The sequence below is a fragment of the Aegilops tauschii genome, chromosome 5 (assembly GCF_002575655.3).
Source record: "Aegilops tauschii subsp. strangulata cultivar AL8/78 chromosome 5, Aet v6.0, whole genome shotgun sequence".
NCBI classification, from domain to species: Eukaryota; Viridiplantae; Streptophyta; class Magnoliopsida; order Poales; family Poaceae; genus Aegilops; species Aegilops tauschii.
In genome coordinates, this window is record NC_053039.3 from 5,645,797 (window position 1) to 5,665,116 (window position 19,320).

At 45.2% G+C, this 19,320-nt stretch overlaps 1 pseudogene; it reads right to left on the minus strand.

The window, feature by feature from the left end:
• Positions 1-9,524: 9,524 nt before the first annotated feature.
• LOC141022247 (uncharacterized) lies at positions 9,525-14,995 on the minus strand (annotated as a pseudogene).
• Between the last annotated feature and the right edge of the window lie 4,325 nt (positions 14,996-19,320).

A 19,320-nucleotide genomic window follows, 5' to 3' on the forward strand; every position in this document is an offset into this window, starting at 1 on the left:
TTGGCCAAGCAATTAGTTCATACTTTTAACGCGCTTCAGCTTTTTCAACTCTTACGCAATACATGAGCGCAAGCCATGGATATAGCACTATGGTGGAATAAGGTATAATGGTAGGGGTTATGTGGGAAGACAAAAAAGGAGAAAGTCTCACATCAACGAGGCTAATAAACGGGCTAGGGAGATGCCCATCAATTGATGTTAATGCGAGGAGTAGGGATTGCCATGCAACGGATGCACTAGAGCTATAAGTGTATGAAAGCTCAAAAAGAAACTAAGTGGGTGTGCATCCAACTTGCTTGCTCACGAAGACCTCAGGCATTTGAGGAAGCCCATCATTGGAATATACAAGCCAAGTTCTATAATGAAATTTCCCACTAGTATATGAAAGTGACAAAATGGGAGACTCTCTATTATGAAGATCAAGGTGCTACTTTGAAGCACAAGTGTGGTAAAAGGATAGTAACATTGTCTCTTCTCTATTTTTCTCATTTTTTTATTTGGGCCTTTTTTTATGGCCTCTTTTTTTTAGTCCGGAGTCTCATCCCGACTTGTGGGGGAATCATAGTCTCCATCATCCTTTCCTCACTTGGGACAATGCTCTAATAATGATGATCATCACACTTTTATTTACTTACAACTCAATACTTAGAACAAAATATGACTCTATATGAATGCCTCCGGCGGTGTACCGGGATATGCAATGAATCAAGAGCGACTTGTATGAAATAATTATGAATGGTGGCTTTGCCACAAATACAATGTCAACTACATGATCATGCAAAGCAATATGACAATGATGGAGTATGTCATGATAAACCGAATGGTGGAAAGTTGCATGGCAATATATCTTGGAATGGCTATGGAAATGCCATGATAGGTAGGTATGGTGGCTGTTTTGAGGAAGATATAAGGAGGTTTATGTGTGATAGAGCGTATCATATCACGGGGTTTGGATGCACCGACGAAGTTTGCACCAATTCTCAAGGTGAGAAAGGGCAATGCGCGGTACCGAAGAGGCTAGAAAATTGTGGAAAGGTAAGTGTGCGTATAATCCATGGACTCACATTAGTCATAAAAAACTCGTATACTTATTGCAAAAATTTATTAGCCCTCGAAGCAAAGTACTACTACGCATGCTCCTAGGGGAAGGGTTGGTAGGAGTTAACCATCGCGCGATCCCGACCGGCACACAAAGGAAGACAATCAACAAGTACTTCATGCTCCGACTTCGTTACATAACGGTTCACCATACGTGCATGCTACGGGAATCGCAAACTCCAACACATGTAATTTTCAATTCCACAATTACTCAACTAGCACAACTATGATATTACCACCTTTATATCTCAAAACAATTATCAAGCATCAAATTTCTCATGATATTAATTAAAAAAAATTGTCATGCTAATTTAAGACTCTCAAAATAATACAAGTGAAGCATGAGAGATCAATAGTTTCTATAAAACAAATCCACCGCCGTGCTAAAAAAATATAAGTGAAGCACAAGAGCAAAAACGATATAACTCAAAAGATATAAGTGAAGCACATAGAGTATTCTGATAAATTCCGAATCATGTGTGTCTCTCTCAAAAGGTGTGTACAGCAAGGATGATTATGGTAAGCTAACAAACAAAGACTCAAATCATACAGGACGCTCCAAGCAAAACACATATCATGTGGTGAATAAAAATATAGCTCCAAGTAAAGTTACCGATGGAAGTAGACGAAAGAGGGGATGCCTTCCGGGGCATCCCCAAGCTTTGGCTTTATGGTGTCCTTAGATTATCTTGGGGGTGCCATGGGCATCCCCAAGCGTAGGCTCTTGCCACTCCTTGTTCCATAATCCATCAAATCTTTTACCCAAAACTTGAAAACTTCACAACACAAAACTTAGCAGAAAATCTCGTGAGCTCCGTTAGCGAAAGAAAACAAAAGACCACTTCAAGGTACTGTAATGAACTCATTCTTTATTTATATTGGTGTTAAACCTACTGTATTCCAACTTCTCTATGGTTTATAAACTCTTTTACTAGCCATAGATTCATCAAAATAAGCAAACAACACACGAAAAACAGAATCTGTCAAAAACAGAACAGTCTGTAGTAATCTGTAACTAACGCAAACTTCTGGAACTCCAAACAATCAGACAAAATAGTAAGACCTAGGCAATTTTTTTATTGATCAGCATCAATTGGAATCAATATTTTATCACGTTCGGGTGATTTTTAACAATTGTTTTCGTGAACAGAAAGTTTCTGGAATTTTGTGCGAGATCAAATAACTACCATCCAAGAAGATCCTATAGGTTTAACTTGGCACAAACACTAATTAAAACATAAAAACACATCTAACCAGAGGCTAGAACAAATATTTATTCCTAAACATAAGCAAAAATCAAAAAACTAAAAATAAAATTTGGTTGCCTCCCAACAAGCGCTATCGTTTAACGCCCCTAGCTAGGCATAAAGCAAGGATAGATCTAGGTATTGCCATCTTTGGTAGGCAATCCATAAGTGGCTCTCATGATAGATTCATATGGTAATTTTATTTTCTTTCTAGGGAAGTGTTCCATGCCTTTCTTTAATGTAAATTGGAATCTAATATTCCCTTCCTTCATATCAATAATTGCACCAGTCGTTCTAAGGAAAGGTCTACCAAGAATAATAGGACATGAAGGATTGCAATCTATGTCAAGAACGATAAAATCTACGGGCACATAGTTCCTATTTGCAACAATAATAACATCATTAATTCTTCCCATAGGTTTCTTAATAGTGGAATCCGCAAGGTGCAAATTTAAAGAGCAATCATCAAAATCATGGAAACCTAGCAAATCACACAAAGTTTTCGGAATCGTGGAAACACTAGCACCCAAATCACACAAAGCATAGCATTCATAATCTTTAATCTTGATTTTAATAGTAGGTTCCCAATCATCATAAAGTTTTCTAGGGATAGAAACTTCCAACTCAAGTTTTTCTTCACAAGATTGCATCAAAGCATCAACGATATGTTTGGTAAAAGCTTTATTTTGACTATAGGGATGAGGAGAATTTAGCACGGATTGCAACAAGGAAATACAATCTATCAAAGAACAAATATCATAATTAAATTCCTTGGAATCCAAAATAGTGGGTTTATTAACATCTAATGTTTTGATCTCTTCAATCCCACTTTTATCAATTTTAGCATCAAGATCTAAAAACTCTGAATTTTTGGAACGCCTTCTAGGTAAAGGTGGATCATATTCAGTCCCATCATTATCAAGATTCATATTGCAAAACAAAGATTTAATAGGGGACACATCAATAACTTTTAGATCTTCATCTTTCTTTTCATAAGGACTAGAAGAACACGCTTTCATAAAGCAATCTTTCTTAGCACGCATCCTAGCGGTTCTTTCTTTGCACTCATCAATGGAAATTATCATGGCTTTGAGAGACTCATTGATATCATGCTTAGGAGGGATAGATCTAAGTTTTAAAGAATCAACATCAAGAGAAATTCTATCAACGTTCCTAGCCAATTCATCAACTTTAAGCAATTTCTCTTCAAGCAAAGCATTGAAATTATTTTGTGAATTCATAAACTCTTTTACACTAGTCTCAAATTCAGAGGGCATCTTATTAAAATTTCCATAAGAATTGTTGTAGGAATTACCATAATTATTAGAGGAATTGCTAGGATAAGGCCTAGGATTAAAGTTTCCTCTATACCCGTTGTTACCAATATTATTCCTACCAACAAAATTCACATCAATAGATTCATTATTATTCTCAATCAAAGTAGACAAAGGCATATCATTGGGATCAGAAGAAACACTCTTAGTAGCAAATAATTTCATAAGTTCATCCATCTTTCCACTCCAAACATTAATTTCTTCTATCGCATGCACTTTTTTATTAGTAGATCTTTCAGTGTGCCATTGAGAATAATTAACCATAATATTATCTAGGAGTTTAGTAGCTTCTCCTAAAGTGGTTTCCATAAAAGTGCCTCCCGCGGCCGAATCTAAAAGATTTCTAGAAGCAAAATTCAATCCGACATAAATTTTTTGTATAATCATCCACAAATTCAAACCATGAGTAGGGCAATTACGTATCATTAATTTCACCCTCTCCCAAGCTTGTGCAACATGTTCATGATCAAGTTGCTTAAAATTCATAATATCGTTTCTAAGAGAGATAATCTTAGCGGGAGGAAAATACTTAGAGATAAAAGCATCTTTGCACTTATTCCAAGAATCAATACTATTTTTAGGCAAAGACGAAAACCAAGCTTTAGCACGATCTCTAAGCGAAAAAGGAAATAGCTTTAATTTAACAATATCATTGTCAACATCTTTCTTCTTTTGCATATCACACAAATCAACGAAGCTATTTAGATGAGTAGCGGCATCTTCACTAGGAAGGCCGGCGAATTGATCTTTCATGACAAGATTCAACAAAGCAACATTGATTTCACAAGATTCAGTATTGGTAAGAGGAGCAATTGGAGTGCTAAGGAAATCATTATTGTTGGTATTGGTAAAGTCACATAATTTGGTATTATCTTGAGCCATCGTGACAAATAAGCAATCCAACACACGAGCAAACAAGAGACGGGCAAAAAGAGGCAAACGAAAAAGAGAGGACGAATAAAACGGCAAGGGTGAAGTGGGGGACAGGAAAACGAGAGGCAAATGGCAAATAATGTAATGCGGGAGATAAGGGATTGTGATGGGTACTTGGTATGTTGACTTTTGCGTAGACCTCCCTGGCAACGGCGCCAGAAATCCTTCTTGCTACCTCTTGAGCACTACGTTGGTTTTCCCTTGAAGAGGAAAGGGTGATGCAGCAAAGTAGCGTAAGTATTTCCCTCAATTTTTGAGAACCAAGGTATCAATCCAGTAGGAGGCTACGCGCGAGTCCCTCGCACCTACACAAACAAATAAATCCTCGCAACAAACGTGATAAGGGGTTATTAATCCCTACACGGTCACTTACGAGAGTGAGATCTGATAGATATGATAGGATAATATTTTTGGTATTTTTATGATAGAGATGCAAAGTAAAATAAAAGCAAAGTAAAAGGCAACGGAAATAACTGAGTGTTGGAAGATTAATATGATGAAGATAGACCCGGGGGCCATAGGTTTCACTAGTGGCTTCTCTCAAGAGCATAAGTATTTTACGGTGGGTGAACAAATTACTGTTGAGCAATTGACTGAATTGAGCATAGTTATGAGAATATCTAGGTATGATCATGTATATAGGCATCACGTCCGAGACAAGTAGACCGACTCCTGCCTGCATCTACTACTATTACTCCACACATCAACCGCTATCCAGCGTGCATCTAGAGTATTAAGTTCATAAGAACAGAGTAACGCCTTAAGCAAGATGACATGATGTAGAGGGATAAATTCATGCAATATGATAAAAACCCCATCTTGTTATCCTCGATGGCAACAATACAATACGTGCCTTGCTGCCCCTACTGTCACTGGGAAAGGACACCGCAAGATTGAACCCAAAGCTAAGCACTTCTCCCATTGCAAGAAAGATCAATCTAGTAGGCCAAACCAAACTGATAATTCGAATAGACTTGCAAAGATAACCAATCATACATAAAAGAATTCAGAAGATTGAAATATTGTTCATAGATAAACTTGATCATAAACCCACAATTCATCGGTCTCAACAAACACACCACAAAAGAAGATTACATCGAATAGATCTCCACGAGAGAGGGGGAGAACATTGTATTGAGATCAAAAAAGAGAGAAGAAGCCATCTAGCTAATAACTATGGACCCGAAGGTCTGAGGTAAACTACTCACACTTCATCGGAGAGGCTATGGTGTTGATGTAGAAGCCCTCCGTGATGGATGCCCCTCCGGCGGAGCTCCGGCACAGGCCCCAAGATGGGATCTCGTGGGTATAGAAGGTTGCGGCGGTGGAATTAGGTTTTTGGCTCCGTTTGATATTCTTTTTCTGCGAAACTCTGAAATAGGCAAAAAACAGCAATTCTGGGCCGGGCCTCCGGTTAATAGGTTAGTCCCAAAAATAATATAAAAGTGAATAATAAAGCCCAATAATGTCCAAAACAGAAGATAATATAGCATGGAGCAATCAAAAATTATAGATACGTTGGAGACGTATCAGACCTCAAGGTGCGCGCTGCCGAGACGCAGACTTGGTTCCGCCAGGCTTGTGAGGAGATGAAGGTCGCCCAGGGTGAGCTGGCCAAGCACGACGTGGAGCTCACCATGAAGCGGCCCGACATCGAGAAGGCCCAGGAGACGGCGGAGAGCTTGGCCGCCGCAACTGAGGCCGCTCGGACCCAGCACCAGGCCACGCTAAACTCCTAGGAGGAGGACCTTGCCGCGCGTGAGGAGAAGCTTGCCGCAACGCTCCGCGGCAAGGACGAGGAGGTGGAGAAGCTCATCGTGCAGCGGACCCAAGAGCTGGAGCAGAGGCACAGAGAGGCGCTCGATGCCCAGGCTCTAGTTCACGCCGGCAGGGTGAAGGAGCTGGAGGTGGAGCGGGACGAGTTGAAGGACCAGGCCCTGAAGCTGTCCAAGTAGAAGGACACGCTCAACGGCGCCCTGACAGAGGCGCAGGACGCGGCCGTTAGTAGGGCCGAGGAGCTCTCGGAGGTCAACAACTCCATCAAAGACCTTAAGCTGAAGCTAGAGGGCCTTGAGGAGATGCTCTCAGAGGCCAGGTCTCGGGAGGAGACCCTGGCCAAGGATCTAGAGGCCGAGAAGCCGCAGCGGAAGAACGAAGCCGCCAACCACAAGGATTTTGTGGATGGCGAGAATCACTGGATCAGCCGCCTCGAGGACGTCGCCGGCAGGATCACCACGCAGCTGGCCACCGTGGGTATGCCAAACGTGAGGTACGCCCCATTTCGCAGCACGACCTCCAACGCCAGGCTGACCCTATTCTTCGAGGGTGACCTCGGGGCCCTGGAGCAGTTGCACTCCAATCGGGCGGCCTCTCTGGCCGACGTGTCCCGGAGGCTTTGCCGGGGTGCCATGACCAAGGTCCTCACCAAGGTGGCATACTGGAACCCCGACGTCGACTTCGACGCCGCGCTGGAGAGCTTGCGGGAGGGTGCTAACCTCGCGGCGCTCAAGGAGCGTATCATGCCCATCGTCAGCTGCATCGACGGAATCGAGAGGGTGGAGGGCCAGCGTTCGGGATTAGGCACCCCGTTTCTCATCACTGCTGCATATTCATGACCAAGACAATTTCTATCTTTAGTTAGAACCGCAGCAACAATGGATGTAATATAACTCTGCAGTACTTCTGATATTATGCATGTTACTTTCCTGTTCAATCCCCCCTTTGTATGTTCACCCTACGCTAATCGGGCAGGCTTGCCGGCGCGTAAACCCAGGGCGGCTCCTCGGGGACGGATCCCCAATGGCCTGTCGGGTGTGCTTGCTGCCAGGCGAACCACCTTACCGCTCTCAAAGCGGCCGCTCGAACTGTCGAGCTTGACTCGAGTCAGAAACGAGAGCGTTGCCAATTGCGGAAGGCTACCGTGCCGTTCTCGACGCGGCCGCTTAAGCTGTTGAGCGGACTCGAAACAGAGTAAGGGCGCTGCCAATCGCGGAAGGGCCCCCTTGTGTGCAGGTTTTCCATACATAGGGCAGGACCTTCGAGGATAATAACCTTATATAAAAAGGAAATATTTAAAGTTTGGCGTGACTTAGCTTTTCTGTCGTTGCATGGGCGTCCATCGCATCTGCAGATGGTGCCGCCAAGCTTGGTCGTCTCCCTCCTTCGAACGACGGCCACGATGGAGCCGCTACTCCGATCAGACCAGATTTCCACATCTGCGCACCCCCCACCTGGCGCGCCAAAGATGTCGAGGAAAACGACACCTATGGGATCACAGGAATCCCTACTACGGTTGACGGGGCGCGGGGTTGTGAGAAGAGCAGGTCTAACAGGAAGCACACAGATCGTTTACCCAGGTTCGGGCCGCGAGGATGCATAATACCCTAGTCCTGCTTTGGTGGATGTATTGAGTGCTCTTGTGTTCTTGAGCTAGCTACGGGGTGTAACTTGCCCAAAAGAGCCGAATCCCTCTCCTGGTCGCCTCGGGCCTCCTTTTATAGGCAAACGGGGTCGCCACAGTGGCACACATGAGGTGGAAAGGTCTACAGTGCGCGAGCTTATCGCCCGGCGTTACAAGACAAAGCGCATTAAATGCGCTACTTAGGTGTCCATTAGCTTTATTAGGGATGGGAACGAGGCCCGTCCCGTCCGTCGCCGCTCCGCCTCGCTTCGACATGTGCCTAGGCTAGCGATGCGTGCGGTGCCATGTAGGCAGGCAGGCTGCTGAGGTGGCGCGGTGGTGGAGCCTTCACAAAGATCTGCATGCCACCACGTAGGTGCTTGCTGAGTTGGCCTGGAAGCCGCATGTTGCCACACAGGTGCCTACCCAGCTGGTTGGGCTGGCAGCTGCATGCGAACGGCGGCGGAGTCTTGGTCGACGCGGGCCTGGCTGTGGCCCCGCCGATGTCCTCGACAAGGGCCTTGCCGGGGGCCCGGCAAGGGTCTTGCCGTGGCGTTGCAGTCGTCCCCGGCAAGGCGCTTGCCGGGGCTCTTGTGGATTCCCTCGGCTGGCATCTCGCCGAGGGTCGCCGTCTTCTGGTCCTCATCTGATCTCACATGTTTATGATCTTGACGAAGAGTTGCATGCCACCACAGAGGCGCATCCCGAGCCCTGGTTCCAATGTAGTTGGTTGGCTGGTGTTGGAACCCACGGGCTCAAGGGTGGCCTGCTCTACTGGCATCAGGCAAGTTGCCCCGGCAAGGCTCTTGCCGGGGCCGCGGAGGCCGCCCCGGCAAGGCTCTTGCCGGGGGAGTCCACCTTGCCCCTTTGCTCTCCTGTGTTTCTGGTCTTGGCGTTGCCTCGGTTGTCTTGCGCTTCGGCTTCTCTTCGGCTTCCCTCTTCTGCCCTGCAAGGTGTGGCCGTGGCGCGCGGCTCTGACTGCCCGTGCACAAGTATAGGGTCCAAAAGAAGAGCCCCGTGCACAATTATATATATATATATATATATATATATATATATATATATATATATATATATATATATACAACTTGGTTAGGTGTTTAAAATATCAGCATGTATATTATGAGTAATTGAATTTTCAATAGACATGAGGGAATTCGTGGACTTCCATAATATAAGGGAAACTATAAGAATGAATAATGTTCATGTATACATATCTTTGTTTTTCTTCTTCACAAAGTTCATTCAATTATTATCAATAATATGAATTTTCATCATAATGATATACACAAATTTATAGCCCGTGCAACTGCATGAGTTGATGAATAGTATTATATAATCGGTAGTCGACACTGCAAATCTTCAAGTACCTAATTAAGGAGAAGTTGATTAGGAATGGGCAGTCCAAAATAATAAGTAAAGTGGAGACTTTGAACCGATGTCCGACAAAGACAAGTCGTACTAAGAATAAAAGCTGACACAACTAGCATATTATGGAAAAGTCAAGGAATGTTAAACTGCACTTATATTGTTTTCAATCTACGCGCGGTAAGACATACACTCACAACTGTCATGTGGGGCATTTAGCTTGCTTGACATAATATATATATATATTACGCACACAAATAGCTTATTAAGCAAGTAATCGAGGAATCTCAGACTTTATCTATACCATTTTCTAGCTAGACAGGCATGTAATTACCCATACTGACACCGTCATCCGGGCCTGCTAGTTGCTAATGGCAATATATACAATTGCACCACATGCACACCAGCCGGCGCCTTTGACCGCTCAGTTCATGTTTAAGTAGTGTTTGATTAGCTCCCTCTTGACCAGTTCACAAGCAGCCTCCCTCGTATTCCTTCTGGAGATCACTAGTAGGAAAAGGGGCTTTTACCCCGGTTTGTAAAGGCCTTTTGTCCCGGTTTTCGAACCGGGACTAAAGGGTCGTTACTAAAGCCCTAACCCTTTAGTCCCGGTTCTTACACGAACTGGGACAGAAGGTCCTCCACGTGGCCGCTGCTGCCAGCCCAGGCAGGGGGCCTTTGGTCCCGGTTGGTGCCACCAACCGGGACCAATAGGCAGGGCCTTTTGTTCCGGTTGGTGTCACCAACCGGGACCAATAGGCATCCACGCGTCAGCTTTTCAGGGGCTGGGGTTTTTGTTTTTTTTGAAGGGGGGGTGGGGGGTTAATTTAGGTGTTTCATATATTGTGTTAGCTAGCTAATTAATAGAGAGAAGTGTCCTCTCTTATCTCCGTGCTTGGTCAACGCTACGTACTATATACGTATGGAGAGGACTAGACACGCTAGCTAGTAATCAAATGAAGGAAACAGAAGATCGTCATGAACATATGCATACAGAGAGAAGTGATATCGACCACCTCTCCTTCTCCGAGAGATTGGTCGAACAACAAGTTCTCGTATATCTATCCGACACTACCGGCTACATATATACAATAATTATCTCTTACAATACAATCTCCTAATTAAATTGTAAGAACACAGGGTCCATATAGTATTCTCCGTTTTCAGCGGTCACGTGGTCAAGGAAGAATGCCGCCAATTCCTCTTGAATTCCTCGCGTACGATCTGGTGCTAGGAGTTCGTCCCGCTTCCGAAACATTTAATTTGAAGAAGGGGGTCAATACATATATATATGTATAAATGAAACTCAACACAAATGATGGTAATAAAATAAAATTGTGAATATTATTGCTTACGCACTTCATATTGTTCTTCAGTGTAGCCCCGCTCACAGGTCTCGTAGCGGATGGACTCGCAAACGTAGTATCCACAGTAATTATTCCTGGGTTCCTGCCACAACCACTTTACAAGAAATAGAGGTCAATCAAACTGATAAGCAAGCATGCTAAATGGTATTGATGAAACTAGCACTTGAATCACTAGGAGATGCGCGGAACATGCTACTATAGTACTTACTTTCGGGTGTTTAAATTGCAGCTTCTTCGGCAGTCCCGGAGCTTTTGTGGTGAATTTTCTCCAAACCCTGCCAGACAAAGAAAACAATTACTTGATATCAGGAAATGAACAAAGTTGCTGATATGGTGGATAATGATCGATTTAACTTACTTCTCGAGCATTTGAGTCATGTTCGCATAGTCCTGGGGATCTTTTCGTCTCGAGTCTAAGACGGTTACTACTCCCTGCTCAAGCTTAATATCTAAGAGAATATAGTGGAAGCTGTGCATGCATGCATAAGTCATCAATTACATTACCATAACCTGGACTAATAAGGGAAACCGAATATGCACAAGACAGTAACACTCACTTGAAGTTGTAAGGAAAGAGTGTTATATCTTTGTTTTGATTTAATACCAATGATTGTAGCAAGTTGGCCTTGGCTTCTTTGGGATATTTTTCAACCGTATACGCATCTATGAGATTTGTGTTAATGAACCCAATATCACCGATTTGTCTTTTCTTCAATTCGGCGATCTTCAATCTGCATAATATAGTGAGGATAATTATAAATACATGCAATGAAAGAGTTGACCTATATAGAGAGACTTAATGATAGAACTAGTACTACTTATAGACAGTAGCAAGTGATCATTGTTTTATCAAGGGCCTTTTGATTGTAAAACTGGAAGAAATCCTCAAATGGAACATTCAGCAGTTCAATTCCAACGAGGTCATGCTCCGGTTTAACTCTCAGCATCAAAGTACTCGTCCCATCAGACTCTCTGCAGGTTTTCATGTACCAATCATGTAATCTTCGCATCATCGTTGTTAGAGATCTTTCATCTTTGACGAGAGGCTTCCCGTAATGGTATTTGTATTCGTCCACCTCTATGATTTCATAATGTACATCGTCGGGCAGGTAATCTCCAAGATTGCTATAACCGGGCACCATCCTCGGATCATTAGCGATGATGTCTTTTGACACCTTGAGCGGGGGGCACGATTGGTTCGCTTGTTCGCCAAGATGGGCAATTTTTTTCCCAGCTCGTCGTTCTTTTAACCTTTGATCACTGACAGTACTTCCTGACCGCTCCGCTTCAGCATATGTCTTTGCAAGAATGCGCTCATAGTTGCCTCTCGGCGGAGACTTTGGTGGTTTTGTCAGGGCAGCCAGAGTGCGCTTTGCTTTCACCGGATCTACCTTCTCCTCCGGAGGTGGATGTTTCTTTGCTTTCACCCCTTCAAAGAAGTTTGTCACTTCGGCTCACACGATCTTCCTGGTTTCCTCCTCGGTCCTCTCGTATGGTAACTTCTCTGGAGTCTTCAGAGAAGGAACGAATCTGTATTGCCTCCCACCTCTGGCAGCTGTACTGCTAGACGCCGGCAGCAGACGGAGCGGCTGCGGCTGTCTTCTTTCCTTGCTTACGAGGCGGAGGAGAAGGACTACGACGCGCCAAAGCAGCCGCAGCGGCGGCGGGTCTCTTCCGCCCTTGCTGACGAGGCGGAGAAGGAGGAGGCTGGCTGCTCTGGTGCGCCGGCGCAGACGGAGAAGGAGGCGGAGTGCCGCCACGCGTCGAAGAAGGAGGCTCAGTGCCCTGATCACTCGCCGGAGGAGGAGGCGGAGGAGGAGGCGGAGTGCCGCCACGCGCCGGAGAAGGAGGCTGAGTGTCCTGATCACTCGCCAGAGGAGGAGGCGGAGGAGGAGGCGGACTGCCTTTACTCGCCGAAGCCGTCCAGTTCGGAAGGTTGATGAGCTCCTTCCGCCATAGGCACGGAGTGTTCAGAGCTAAACCCAGCCGAGTCTCCCCTTCACCGGTAGGGTGGTCAAGCTGGAGGTCCTCAAATCCCTCCGTTATTTCATCCACCATCACCCTTGCATATCCTTCTGGAATCGGCCGGCAATGGTAGGTTGCGCCGGGTTCAGGAGGTAAAACAGAGCCAACAGCCACCTTGACTTTGATGTTCTGCCATTGCGCCATAAGGGGCAATGTTGAGACTCCGTGATAGCATCCACGGGGTAGCTAGCAGGAGCCGTCAAGACATGCTCCAGCTGAAGCAGCTCGGTGGAAGCCACGCTGCTTCTCCGCTGAGATGGCGGGGTAGCTTCGGGGGTAGTTTCGGCATGTCGATTGCTGTCTCGTTCCTCTAGCGCTTGAACCCTTTCGTGCAGCTTCTGAATTTGGGTCTGCTCCATTTTCTTCCTCCTCTCCTGGATTTTGTAACCGCCTGCGTCCGGAAAACCAGCCTTCCACGGAACGGAGCCTGGCGTGCCTCGTGTCCGTCCAGGGTGCTCAGGATTCCCGAGGGCCATTGTGAGCTCGTCGTTCTCTTTGTCTGGAACGAACGTCCCTTCCTGCGCTGCATCGATATATTGCTGAATCTTCTTGACTGGTATTCTCAAAAGCTCGTTCGTCCAAACGCACCTCCCTGATACAGGGTCCAAGGTTCCGCCAGCCCCGAAGAACCAAGTCCGGCAATGGTCTGTCCAGTTCATTGTCTGTGGTTCGATCCCTTTTTCAAGCAGATCATTCTCAGCCTTGGCCCACTTAGGTCGGGCTTTGAGGTAGCCACCTGACCCCGTGCGATGGTGAAGCTTCTTCTTCGCAGCATTCTTCTTGTTTGTCCCTGACATCTTCTTACTCTTTTCCGATGTCTTGTGGGCCACAAATGCGGGCCAGTGATCTCTGATCTTCTCATACCGGCCGATGAATTCGGGTGTCTCTTCTTTGTCGACAAACGTTTTTAGCTCATTCTTCCACCTCCTAAATAGGTCTGCCATCTTCTTAAGAGCATGAGACTTGATTAATTGCTCTTTAACTGGCTTCTCCGGATCCTCCTCTGGCGGTAGGGTGAAATTTGCCTTCAGCTCAGTCCAAAGATCATCTTTCTGCATATCATTGACATAAGACACCTCAGGGTCTTCCTTCTTAGGCTTATACCATTGGTGGATGCTGATCGGGATCTTGTCCCTAACTAGAACCCCGCACTGAGCAGCAAATGCATCCTTTGTCCGGATGGGTTCAATCGGTTGGCCGTCGCGCGCGATTGCTGTGATCTCAAACCTTTCATCCGAGCGCAACTTTCTCTTCGGGCCTCGTCTCTTTACCGCAGTTGTGCTCGATCCAGAGGGCTAGAAAAAAGAAGAAAGACGAGTGTTAATTAATATGTGTACATACCAAAACAATGAATGCATCAATTAGCTAGTCAGCAAAGGCTTAACTAATATATTTACCTGGCCGGACTCTGTTCGGTCACCAGAGCCGTCACCTCGGGCTTCTTCTTGCACCAGCTTTGGGTCACCGGAGCCATCATAATCATGTCTTTCCTCCTCCACTCTTCGATCACCGTAGCCTGCTTCTTCACCCTGTTCTTCCAGAACATCATTGTCATTAAGATACGACAAGATATGACCTCCGGCTAAGATTATGTCCCCCAACACCTCTTCTGCTTGCTCGTCTCGTTCATGCTCCATTGTTTCTGCAAATATTACAACATGGCAATTATTACACAAACATGACAGCAGGTGGTTAGTGCAAACGTAGACCTAGCTTATTCCGGGTTTGGGGTGGCCTCAGCAACGCTTCAAGGGTAGGGGCGCGGCAGGAGGGGGTAGGAGACCGACACCTTTTTTTCTACGGTTTGGGTGTGATCGAGAGTTTTGGTCGAGCGAGAGGGCCGGGGGGTGCTCCCGTGGTATAAGTTATCATGGTCGAGAGGGGGTATAAATATCGACCGTCCATCATGTCGAAGTTATCTGGGAGGGAGTTATATATACCGACAACGATGACATATATACATGGGAAAATAATGTTATCGGGGAGGGGGTATATCGACCCCCCCCCCACGTGTTGAAGTTATTGGGAGGGGGTTATATCGACAACGACAATGAACGTACATGGGAAACTAATATTATCGGGGAGGGGGTATATCGATCCCCCCTCGTGTTGAAGTTATCGGGAGAGGGGTATATCGACGACGACAGACCCGATAAAACATAAGAAAACGAAGAAGAAACAAAAAGAGGAGAAGAAGAAAAGGAATAGAGGAGAAGATCGAAAAAAAAGAAGAAAAAAAAAAAGAGGAGAAGAAGAAAGGAATAGAGGAGAGAAGAAGAAAAATATAATTTTTTCTATTTTTTCTTCTTCTCTTCTATTCCTTTCTTCTTCTTCTCTTCTTTTTCTTCTTTTTTCCTCTTCTTATTTATTTCTCCTCTTCTTCTCCTTTCTTCCTCTTCTTATTTTCCTTTTTCCTCTCATTCATAAAAAAATGTTCAAATAGAAAATTTCGAAAAAAAGTAAAGGTTTTGCCTAATGCATTGTTCATATGAATATACAAACATTTGCATATTCTACAATAATTAATATCACCAAAAAAATCTATGAACAGAAAAAATCCTAACTTCTAAAAATCTATCTTTTGCATATATACATGAACATATATATATACAGAGAACATATATACATACATATACACAGAGAAAATGCAAAAAAAAGAATCTAAAAAAAGGACATATAAACAGATATACACACATACATATACTCATACATATACATATAATTAAGCATATAAATGTGCAGAAAAAAATGGAGGAATTAGGGGGCAGTGCAGGCTCTGACCAAGGCGACGGCGGCGTGTCGGGGCAGGGGCAGAGGCGACGGCGGCGTGGTCGGGGCAGGGGCAGAGGCGTCGGCGGCGAAGGGCGGGGCAGGGCGACGGCGACGACGGGGACGGGCCGGGGCGGCGCGCATTGGGGCAGGGGCGCGGCTGACGGCGAGGGCGGGGGCAACGGCGACGGCGACAACAGGCACGGGCGAGGGCGACGGCGACGGCGGGGGCGGCGGGCGGCGTCGGGGCAGCCTGGCGCCGTCGGGGCGGCGGGCAGCGTCGGGGCAGCCTGGCGGCGTCGGCGTCGTCGGGGCGGCAACTGCTAGGTAACTCTGAAAATTTCCTAAGTGTGAACTTATATAGCAAAGCCTTTAGTCCCGGTTCGTGGCACCAACCGGGACTAAAGGTAGGCATTAGTCCCGGTTGGTGCCACCAACCGGGACCAAAGACCTCTTTTCAGCAGCGCAAAGGGCGGAAAGCGGCGGCCTTTGGTCCCGGTTGGTGGCACCAACCGGGACTAAAGGGGGGGCATTGGTCCCAGTTGGTGCCACGAACCGGGACCAATGCCCCCTTTAGTCCCGGTTGGTGGCACCAACCGGGACCAAAGGCCTCTTGCTGCCCGCGTCGCGGCCAAAAGTTTAGTCCCACCTCGCTAGTTGAGACGGGCTCGGAGTGGTTTATAAGCCCCGCTGCGGCTGCTGTATCGAACTCCTCTCTATAGCAGGCTTCTGGGCCTAACTTTGGCGCGCTGCCCGTTGAGCCCTCTAGCCCTTCTGGGCCTGTATTTGCAAACCCGAGGGTTGGAGGGCCCAGCGGTCAACGCCCCAACAATTTTTTTTGCTGTATTTAGTTTTTTTGTTTTCTTTTTTGCTTTATTTATTTTGTTTTGTTTCTACTTACAACAAAAAACTTATTTATTTTATTTTATTTTGTTTCTAATTACTTATTTATTTTACTTTATGATAATTCTTTTCGCTATTAATGTTTCTATCAAAAAAAGTTTTTTGTGAAAATTCTTTTTGCTGTATTTAGTTTTTTTTGTTTTCTTTTTTGCTTTATTTATTTTGTTTTGCTTCTACTTACAACAAAAAACTTATTTATTTTATTTTATTTTGTTCCTAATTACTTATTTATTTTACTTTATGATAATTCTTTTTGCTATTAATGTTTCTATCAAAAAAAGTTCTTTATGAAAATTCTTTTTGCTTTTAATGATTTTGAACAGAAAATACTTCGATAATTTTAGTTGCATCAATTTTATATGATTTTAGTTTCAATAATAATAGAGGTTTCTTATAATGTTTTGAACAGAAAATACTTTGTTAATTTTAGTTTCATAAATTTTATTAAAGTTTATTTTATTTTGTCGGAACACATGTCCGGAGTTGTAATAAGTTATTAAAAATAAAAAAGAGGCGCAATGCTCGTTGATTTGCTTCAAGCCTTTCAGAATAGTGTAGACTGCACTGCACATAGCTCCATGCAGTCTACCTTATTCCTCAAGGCTTGAAGCTAAGCAACGTGAGCATTGTGCCTCTTCTTCATCGTCTCTGCACTCAGGGCTTATAAACCGCTCCTAGTGCCTCTCAGCTAGCGACTGGGACTAAAAACTGCTTAGTAAGAAACTCTAGCCACGAACCGGTACTAAAGGTGCTCGTGGGGCCACAGCCTCATTACTAGATGCACTTCGTGTACAAAACGGACAATGGTATCATACTCGTCTGTTACAAAGTTGGCATGGTATCATCATAATAGTTGCGGGAGAAAGTCTTCACTTTTTCTTCGCTTGTGTCATTTGCTTATGCGCCGTAACCATGGATAATCTTCATCGTTTATCAGGATGCTTGGGTCAGCCTTGACTTTGAAGGGAGGAATTTCATGAAACTTTTCATAATCTTCACACATGTCTGTCTTTCCCTCCACTCCCTCAATGTCCCTTTTTCCTGAAAGAACTATGTGGCGCTTTGGCTCATCGTATGATGTATTCGCTTCCTTATCTTTTGTTTTCCTCGGTCTGGTAGACATGTCCTTCACATAGATAACCTGTGCCACATCATTGGCTAGGACGAATGGTTCGTCAGTGTACCCAAGATTGTTCAGATCCACTGTTGTCATTCCGTACTGTGGGTCTACCTGTACCATGCCTCCTGACAGATTGACCCATTTGCACTTAAACAAAGGGACCTTAAAATCATGTCCATAGTCAAGTTCCCATATGTCCATTATGTAACCATAATATGTGTCCTTTCCCCTCTCGGTTGCTGCATCAAAGCGGACACCGCTGTTTTGGTTGGTGCTCTTTTGATCTTGGGCGATCGTGTAAAATGTATTCCCATTTATCTCGTATCCTTTGTAAGTCAGTACAGTCGAAGATGGTCCCCTGGACAACGAGTACAACTCATCGCAAACAGTGGTGTCACCTCTGAGACGTGTTTCCAACTAACTGCTAAAAGTCCTGATGTGTTCACATGTAATCCAGTCGTCACACTGCTCCAGGTGTTTGGAGCGCAGACTGTTCTTGTGTTCATCGACATACGGGGTCACCAAGGTAGAGTTCTGTAGAACTGTGTAGTGTGCTTGAGACCAAGAATATCCGTCCCTGCATATTATTGAGTCCCCTCCAAGCGTGCCTTTTCCAGTCAGTCTCCCCTCATACCGCGATTTAGGGAGACCTATCTTCTTAAGGCCAGGAATGAATTCAACACAAAACCCAATGACATCCTCTGTTTGATGGCCCATGGAGATGCTTCCTTCTGGCCTAGCGCGGTTAAGGACATATTTCTTTAGGACTCCCATGAACCTCTCAAAGGGGAACATATTGTGTAGAAATACGGGCCCCAGAATGACAATCTCGTCGACTAGATGAACTAGGACGTGCGTCATGATATTGAAGAAGGATGGTGGGAATACCAGCTCGAAACTGACAAGACATTGCGCCACATCACTCCTTAGCCTTGGTATGATTTCTGGATCGATCACCTTCTGAGAGATTGCATTGAGGAATGCACATAGCTTCACAATGGCTAATCGGACGTTTTCCGGTAGAAGCCCCCTCAATGCAACCGGAAGCAGTTGCGTCATAATCACGTGGCAGTCATGAGACTTTAGGTTCTGGAACTTTTTTTGGCATATTTATTATTCCCTTTATATTCGACGAGAAGCCAGTCGGGACCTTCATACTGAGCAGGCATTCAAAGAAGATTTCTTTCTCTTCTTTCGTAAGAGCGTAGCTGGCACGACCTTCATACTGCTTCGGAGGCATGGCGTCTTTTTCGTGCAAACGTTGCAGGTCCTCCCGTGCCTCAGGTGTTTCTTTTGTCTTCCCATACACGCCCAAGAAGCCTAGCAGGTTCACGCAAAGGTTCTTCGTCACGTGCATCACATCGATTGAAGAGCGGACCTCTAGCTCTTTCCAGTAGGGTAGGTCCCAAAATATAGATTTCTTCTTCCACATGGGTGCGTGTCCCTCAGCGTCATTCGGAACAGCTAGTCCGCCGGGACCCTTTCCAAAGATTACATGTAAATCATTGACCATAGCAAGTACGTGATCACCGGTACGCATGGCGGGCTTCTTCCGGTGATCTGCCTCGCCTTTGAAATGCTTGCCTTTCTTTCGACATTGATGGTTGGTCGGAAGAAATCGACGATGCCCCAGGTACACATTCTTCCTGCATTTGTCCAGGTATATACTTTCGATGTCAGCTAAACAGTGCGTGCATGCGTGGTATCCCTTGTTTGTCTGTCCTGAAAGGTTACTGAGAGCATTCTAATCATTCAT